This window comes from Arvicola amphibius, chromosome 14 (assembly GCF_903992535.2).
Source record: "Arvicola amphibius chromosome 14, mArvAmp1.2, whole genome shotgun sequence".
Lineage (NCBI taxonomy): Eukaryota > Metazoa > Chordata > Mammalia > Rodentia > Cricetidae > Arvicola > Arvicola amphibius.
In genome coordinates this window covers 9,320,184-9,327,966 of record NC_052060.1, presented here as the reverse complement: position 1 = coordinate 9,327,966, position 7,783 = coordinate 9,320,184, and the positions used below count along the sequence as shown (strand labels likewise).

Genomic DNA, 7,783 nt, shown 5'->3' with positions numbered 1-7,783 from the left:
ATAACTCACAGGGATAGATCCCATGCCTGGCACTGAGATTTTCATTTAATAACCTGTCTTCTGGGAGCAGCTCTGTTCACATCTGCAGGGTACTTCTGTTTAAACTCATGTGTGCACGTGTGTGCATGTGAGTGTGTGCACACATGCGTGTGTGTGCATAATAGTCAGTCTTCATTAACCCACTCCCTACCCCATCCTCTGTCCCATCTCATCAGCCCTATCCCTACTTAAACCTTTAATCCCCAGGATTCTTTGTTCTCTCTTCCATATCCCATATATTCTATCTCCCATTTTTAAGAAAACAATCTCCCCCAACCATATTATGCATATCTTCTCTATTTATAATTATAGAAAAAATGTTACTCGTCTTTAGTGAATCTTCCATAAGACACCACCATTCTCTCATTTTTACATTTTATGGGTTTGACATTTCTTATTGTAATACTGTGTGCAGAGATTCTGATTCCCAGCTGGTACTCTGTACAGTCATACTATTTGTTAAAATTAAAATTTCCACACCAGTTAGTAAAGGCTGAAGCACAGCCTCTTGGGAGTCCTTATAGATCAACCCATTAGTGAAATAAATGTGCACTGTTGCATGCCACTGGAATTTGCCGTTGTTTGCTATGGAGCAAAAGATGACTAACACAGACAGCGAGAAAACAGACATTTTGCTGCAGCACTTATAGATGTTAGGCATAATAAAAATGGGATATCTGGTTGGGCAACTGGGATCATACCTGTAATCTCAGTACTCGGGAGATAGCATCACGAGCTCAAATTCAGACTTAGCTACCAAGTGAAACGCTGGCTCAGAGAGGGAGAGAAGGAGAGAGAGAGAGGAAAGGAGGGAGGGAGGGAGGAGGAGGGAGGGAAAGAGACAGAGGGGGGAGGGAGGGAGGGAGAGAGAGGAAAGAGAGAGGGAGCTAGAGGAATATACAGTTATCCCAGAAGCATAACATGGCTTAGATATACTTTGGGTTTGGATTATCACCGATGAAAACTGCACAGGTGTCAGACATCACTGCATTAGATGGGAAGCCACTGCTCTTATATAGTACTAATGCTCACCGCAGGGTACAGGAGTTAGAAAATGGTAACCACACAAAGTAGAACTCATAGCAAAACATAAGGAATGTCACCTCACATTTACAAAAAGTATAAGGTCTATCTAATTATTACCATTTTTGTATGTATAACTATGGGTTTAAGTAGGTTTATCATCATACGATACTGTAATTGGCTCTTTTACTACTAATATACCTGAGGGAGAAATTATATTATCACCGTAGATTTCGAAAAGGACTTCAACAAACTAGGAATCATTTCTTATTTCTAAAATAAATATAAATCCTAAATGAGATAAAATAAATAGACCTCACTGGCATTAACATTTTGCTGAGGAAGTTTTAAAGCCCGCTTCCATTATTGTCAGGAACAAAACAAAGAAACCTATGAATAGTCCTCCATCCCCTGTGATTTTATACCATCCTGGAGGTTTCAGCTGATGTAAAAGGAAAGAAAAAATTAGAGACATAAGGATCACAAAAACAACAAAATGATCCCTTTGTAAAAGGAGAATCATTTTTATGTCTATTGTGAGATTCAGCAAAGGAGAACCTTTTTACGTTGCTGAATAGCAGGGCTCCCTCTAGGAGAAGAGAGTTACAAGCATAGATGAAAAAGAACCCTACAACCTTAGACAGGAATTAGAAGGGTCTGAGTGAGTTTACAGGGCTCTTATTATTATTTTTTAGGTGTTTAATTATGACACTGTGGTATATATGACATCGCACCTTGTTCTCATTTGTTTTCTTTCCCCACTTTCTCCCCCCCCCCCATCCGCTTTCTTCTAGTTACTTTACTTTCTTCTTCCATTCTCTGTGGGTGGGAATGGCCCCCAGAGGCTCAGACATTTGAATATTTGGTCCCAGTTGGTGGAACTCTTTGGGAAGGATGAGGAAGTGTGGTCTTGAAGGAGGAGGTGCATCGCTGGAAGTGACTGTGAGGTTTCAAAAGCCCACACCAGGCCCAGTTAGCTCTCCCTACTTTCTACTTGCAGGTGCTTTGTAATCCCTCAGCTGCTGCTCCAGCGCCATGCCTGCCTGCTTGCTGCCATTTTCCCAGCTGTAATGGTCATAAACTCACCCTCTGGATTGTACTGATTCTTTAATACAGTTCCTCATGTTGTGATGACCCCCAACCATAAAATTATGTTGTTGCTACTTTATAACTGTAATTTTGCAACCGCTATGAATTGTAATGTAAATGTCTGCTGTGTGATCCCAAAGGGGTCATGACCACGTATTGAGAACCACTGGGTTAGAGAATGGTGGAATTCCCAAACAGTTTTAACTTGCATTTCTCTGGTGGCTAAGAATGTTGAACATGTTTAAAAATATTTATTAGCCACTTGCATTTCTTTGTGGAAAACTATTTATTTAATTCATAAGACCACTTACTGATGGGTGATGTGGTGGGGTTGTATTTATTTTTGCAGTTCTTTATATATCCTGGATATCAGCGCCCTGTCTGGTGTTAGTTGGCAGAGATCTCTTCCCTTTCTATAGATTCACTAGAGGAATGGCTTCCCTTGCTGCTAGGAGCATCTTCATTTCATGTGATCCCATTTGTCAATCTGGGGCAGGAGGTTTCCTATAGTATTGGAGTCCTGTTCAGAAAATCCTACCCTCTGCCCATATCGTGACATGTTCTCACATGCAGTTTCAAGTCTGACATTAAAGTCTTTGATCCATTTTGAATTGGTTTTTCTGCAGGGTAAGAGATACGGGTTTGTTTCATTAATATCTACATTTGGAAATCCAGTTGTCCTAGCACCATTTACCAAGGAAGCTGCATCTTACATTTGTATAGCTGTGTGGGCTTCATTTCTGGATCTTCTTCTCAACTGGCAAATGTGTCTCTTTGTGCCAGCATCCTATCATGCCTCTACAATATAATTTGGACTTGGATATTATTCCTTTGGTTTTTTTTTTTCTGCTAATGATTGCTTTAGCTATTTGGGGCCTTTTAAATTCATAGTTTGAAAATATTTATACATTTGATTTTGAATTATATACATAAGATTGAAATGTATGTAAAACTGTAACATTGCCTCAGCATTGTGAGGCTTATAAATAATGTATTAACAGTGAATAACTGTAGAGCTCAAATTTTGGTTTTTAAATATTCTCCACTAAAAGGCTCCAGAAGACAATTTGAAATAGCTCCCAATGACCACAATCTGAATTTGGGTATCAAAATAAATAATGGTAGCTAAGGATATATCCTACTTAAAACTGTCCCCCTTTTTTTTGAGCCACCAATGATATATGAACTATAGAAAGATTCCTTCAGAAACATTTGTTTCTGAAACAAAAAAACCACCGTTTTTTGAATATCATATAAATAAGCAAATCAAGCATAAATTAAAAATGCTACATAGCAAGTTCCAGGTTAACCAGGGCTCCATATTGAGACCTTATCTCAAAAATAATCATCCATTGCCATTGAAACTAGTCATTTCAAATTTTAAAAGGAACAGCAAATAATATTATCTACCAATGAAATTAGTATAATTACTTATTAGTTACAAAGCAGGAAATGGGAATTTTACAGCTTAATAATCTAGCAGGCATCATGATTGTCACACAGGATCAGCAAGGGAAGGGGAGCCGAGGTGTTGCTAAGCATTACAGATGAATGCTTTCCAAACTTAAGGCTGGGAAGTTCTTAGAGCAGGAAGAGAGACATAAGGTGCCTTGTTGAGAGCTGTCATACAAACTTCTCCACCAACCCACAATGACAAGAATCTTCTTGTCTCACGGTCCTCCCAAATCTTCCACCCATGATCTGTCCTAGGGCTTTAAGGCCTTGGCACTTTGTAGAGCATCCTGAGAAGGAAGTTGCAACTGAGAGATTGTTCAGATAACACTCGCCTTTGGGCATGTCTCTGGGAGAAATATCTTGGTTGTTAGTTGACACAGGAGGACCTAGATCATGTGGACCAGCATCCATTTCGTGGGCCCAAGGTCCTGAGACTATAAAAAGCTACCTAATCACGAGCCTGTGTGAAAGTCAGCTACATAGCATTCCCGCCACAAGTTCCCACCCTGATCCTCCTCACCCATGGACTGGAACCTGTAATATGAAAAGGCCCTTCCCTCCCCTAAGTTGCTCTCAGACAGGGTATTTATCACAACCACAGAAGGAAACTAGAATAATAGCAGAGGAGCATAGGCCAGTTTCAGGAGAGCAGGGCAAATAAACGACACTCTGACGAGGGACCAGAAGTCAGAGGAAAGGAAGAATATACAACATTCAGAAAGGGCCATTTATTACAACTTGCCAAAAAAGGACAAATGACAGCTCAAACACATAAAAACTATACCTCCAATTACTAAAATAAAAATGTTGTGAGGTAAACCCAGAAGAGACCAAACCATGGGCACTCTTAAAGCTGAAAACAAAGTATTGCCAGTCAACAGATGCACAGGGAACTTGCCCAGGATCATGCAGCCCCAAGCCTGACAGCTCTTTGCCTTTTATGCATGAAAACTACATCCTGGTTGTCAGATTTCAGTTAGCATCCAAGTCATCCACTTCAGCAACACCTCAGGTATCTCTGCATCTCCTGTTGTCCCTGAGTGCTAGCCATCACCTATACTGGGCTACAATAAAACCCTCCTTCATTTGCTTTGGTCATATGCCTAGCCCACATTGGGGGTGTTATCCCTGGGCAGGTAGGCCTGCACGGTATAAGAAAACAGACTGAGAAAATGATGAAGAGCAAGCCAGCAAGCAGTGTTTCCACATGGTCTCTGTATCAGTTCCTGCCTATATGTTCCTGCCTTCAGTTGCTGTCCTGACCACTTGATTTCAGTTACAGACCACATCCTGAGAGTTATCAGGCGAAACAAACTCTTTATTACTCAAGTTGCTTTTGGTCATGTTGTTTTATCACAGCAATAAAACCCCAACTAAAACACTGATTAAAAACAACTCCTAAGCCGGGCGGTGGTGGCGCACGCCTTTAATCCCAGCACTCGGGAGGCAGAGGCAGGCGGATCTCTGAGTTCGAGACCAGCCTGGTCTACAAGAGCTAGATCCAGGACAGGCTCTAGAAACTACAGGGAAACCCTGTCTCGAAAAACCAAAAAAAAAAAAAACAAAAAACAAAAAAAAAAACAAAAAAAAACAACTCCTAGAGAGTGGCTTCCCCAAGGTCAGCAAACGAAACCATGACAGTTATGATCCAAAGGAGCCAGGCTTACATCCTGAGCTGGCAGCAGTACTGGCATTGTGACCCACATGATTTTATAGACATGGAGATCCTGGAGGCTTGATCATGAAGGTGGTGTGTGACAGGCTTAGAGAGCTGCATGGAGTCCTTGAGAAGCCATTGTGTGACATTGAAGCCTAAGCTGCAACGGAGACCCTGTGGTATCGGAGACACCAGAATCATGGAATATCTGCTGAAGGAGTCTGCAAGAACAGAGCGAATCAAGAGAGGCCGCGCACGCTACAGGAGGAATAGTGGGGACAGCGGGAGAGCCCTGGCCCATGGGAGCCCAGACGCTTCCATCAGGACTTCCAGATGGCAGACATGGAACTGCGGAGTTTTGCGTTTACCCCGCTCAGGTTCAGTCTTGCTTTGGTCCGATCTCTCCTAGTTACGGCCCCGTTCCTCTCTCTAGGAACTGGAGCCTTTACTCCGTGCCAGTATATATTCTTTAAGAGACTTCCAGAGTCTCAAAAGAGACTTTGTACCAACATTTTTGAACTGTGTTGGAACTGGTACAGATTATGGAACTGGTACAGACCATGGGGACTTTTGAAGTTGTACTGAAGATGTTTTGCATTGTGAATTATCCCCCGACCCTATGGGGGACAAAGAGTAGAAAGTGGCTTAAGAGCAATAGGCTTTGGTATAAAGTTGACAGGGAGCAGTAGTGATTTGTCATCTTGACAGGAGCGAATATCCCCCAGGAAGCAAGCCTCTGGGGATAGCTATGCAGATGTTTCTAGATTAGCGTCTTTGGGGTGAGAAGTCCCACACTAGTGTTGTTTGTGGTTTGTGTGGACTGGGGTCCTGGTCTGAACAGCAGGGAGAAGACAAGCTCAGTTTATCTCTCTGCTTCCTGCTGTGGAAGCAATATGCAGGGCAGTTCTTGCTGCCATGGCTTCCCCACCATAAAGTACTAGATCTTCAAGCTGTAAATCAGAGTAAACTTTTCCTTCCTAGAGCTGCTTTTGTCGGGCATTTGTCAGAGCAATGAGAAAAGTAACTAATACAGATGGGAAAGAAACAATGTAAGACTATTCTAGAGTTGTATTTTCAATTTGAGAGCTATAGATAAATCTTCTCAATGTCCAAAGAAAAAGATGAGAGCTTTTTTTCTTTGTGCTCTGTTTTGTTTTGACACACTCACTATGCTGCCTAGGCTGATCTTGAACTTGAGAGGTCACCTCCCCCACCTCCTTAGATCTGGGATTACAGGTGTGTAACCCCATGCCTGGCATAAAGTTATTTTCTTTTTCTTTTTAACAAACTAATTTATTTCAGAGTCTAAAACCTGTGAGCAGCCTCCCTAGCGTGGATGGAGATCCAGCTTCTTAGGTCTCAAACTCAAAGTACTGTGGGTCTAAGTAAGCGGACGGCGGTGTAAACATCTTTGCCAACACTGCTGTAGCTCTTGCCGTGGGGATAGAAGGAAACACTGTTGATAGGTCTGAAGGGGCCCTTGACTCTTCCAAACTCTTCTTCAAAAGCCACATGGAAGAATGTGCTTCAAACTTGTCGATCCTGGTAGAGGTTGCGGTTACATCCATGGCTTCCTGACCACCCCCAGCACCACATGGTTAGAGTTGGGAGGGAGGGCATGCTCTGTTTCCAATGACTCTTCTGATGTTCAAGATGCGCGGAGTCAAAGAGCTAAGCTGTGTTGTCCTTGGATGCAGAGACAAACGTGGTCACGTCTCTACACAACTGGATATCATTGACCTGCCGGGAGTGTTCCTTAACATTCATCAACTCCTCTCCAGACTCGGCACTATGCCGGTTGGGGTCTTCATGGCCTGTGACGATGCACTCCCCTAGGGGTCCCCAGATGCCACTAGTGAATCATTGCAGGGGATTTTCATGTAGGGCTCATTGCTGTTGATTTGAATTAGAACCTGTAGATCAAAGAAGCTCCCACAGCACTGGTATCCCTTCGGCTTGTCTGTGGAGAACGTGATAGTGTTGTTCCTAAAGTCAAAGTCACAGGCTGGGGGGCTGAGTTGGTCTGAGTAGAGCCAGCTGCTTCCCTGTTTCACAGTCCCAGGGATGACAGCTGTTGTCAGCTGAGCCAGTAAGGACATGGTTGGTGTCCCGGTCAGCATCCACACACCACACAGCTCCAGTATGGCCCCTGCAGGGCTCAGCCTCTCGCCATTCACAGGTCATCACACACTAACTGTAGGGTATTTGCCCTCAGTGAAGAAGAGGTCTCCTTTGCAGCCGGACTACTCATGACCCTGCAGCAGGATGGCTTAAAAGCAATGTGAGGAGGATCGAAAGAGGATTCGACTCAAAGGTTTTCCCTTTTTCTTTTCTTTTCTTTTTTAAGCTAAAGGTGAAATAATTGCATCAGATGTCTCTTTTGCAGCATGGTAAGCTAACAGCAGTGGTCTAACCATGGCAGACAACTAAGGAAGGACTGTGGTTTGAGACTCTTGCCTGGCCAAGATACTGCTTACTCATCAGGCAGATGCTTACAAATGCACAAGGTTCAAAGGTCAT

General features: G+C 43.0%; 1 pseudogene; it reads right to left on the bottom strand.

Annotated features, from left to right (window-relative positions):
- Positions 1 to 6,561: 6,561 nt before the first annotated feature.
- LOC119801233 lies at positions 6,562 to 7,783 on the bottom strand (annotated as a pseudogene).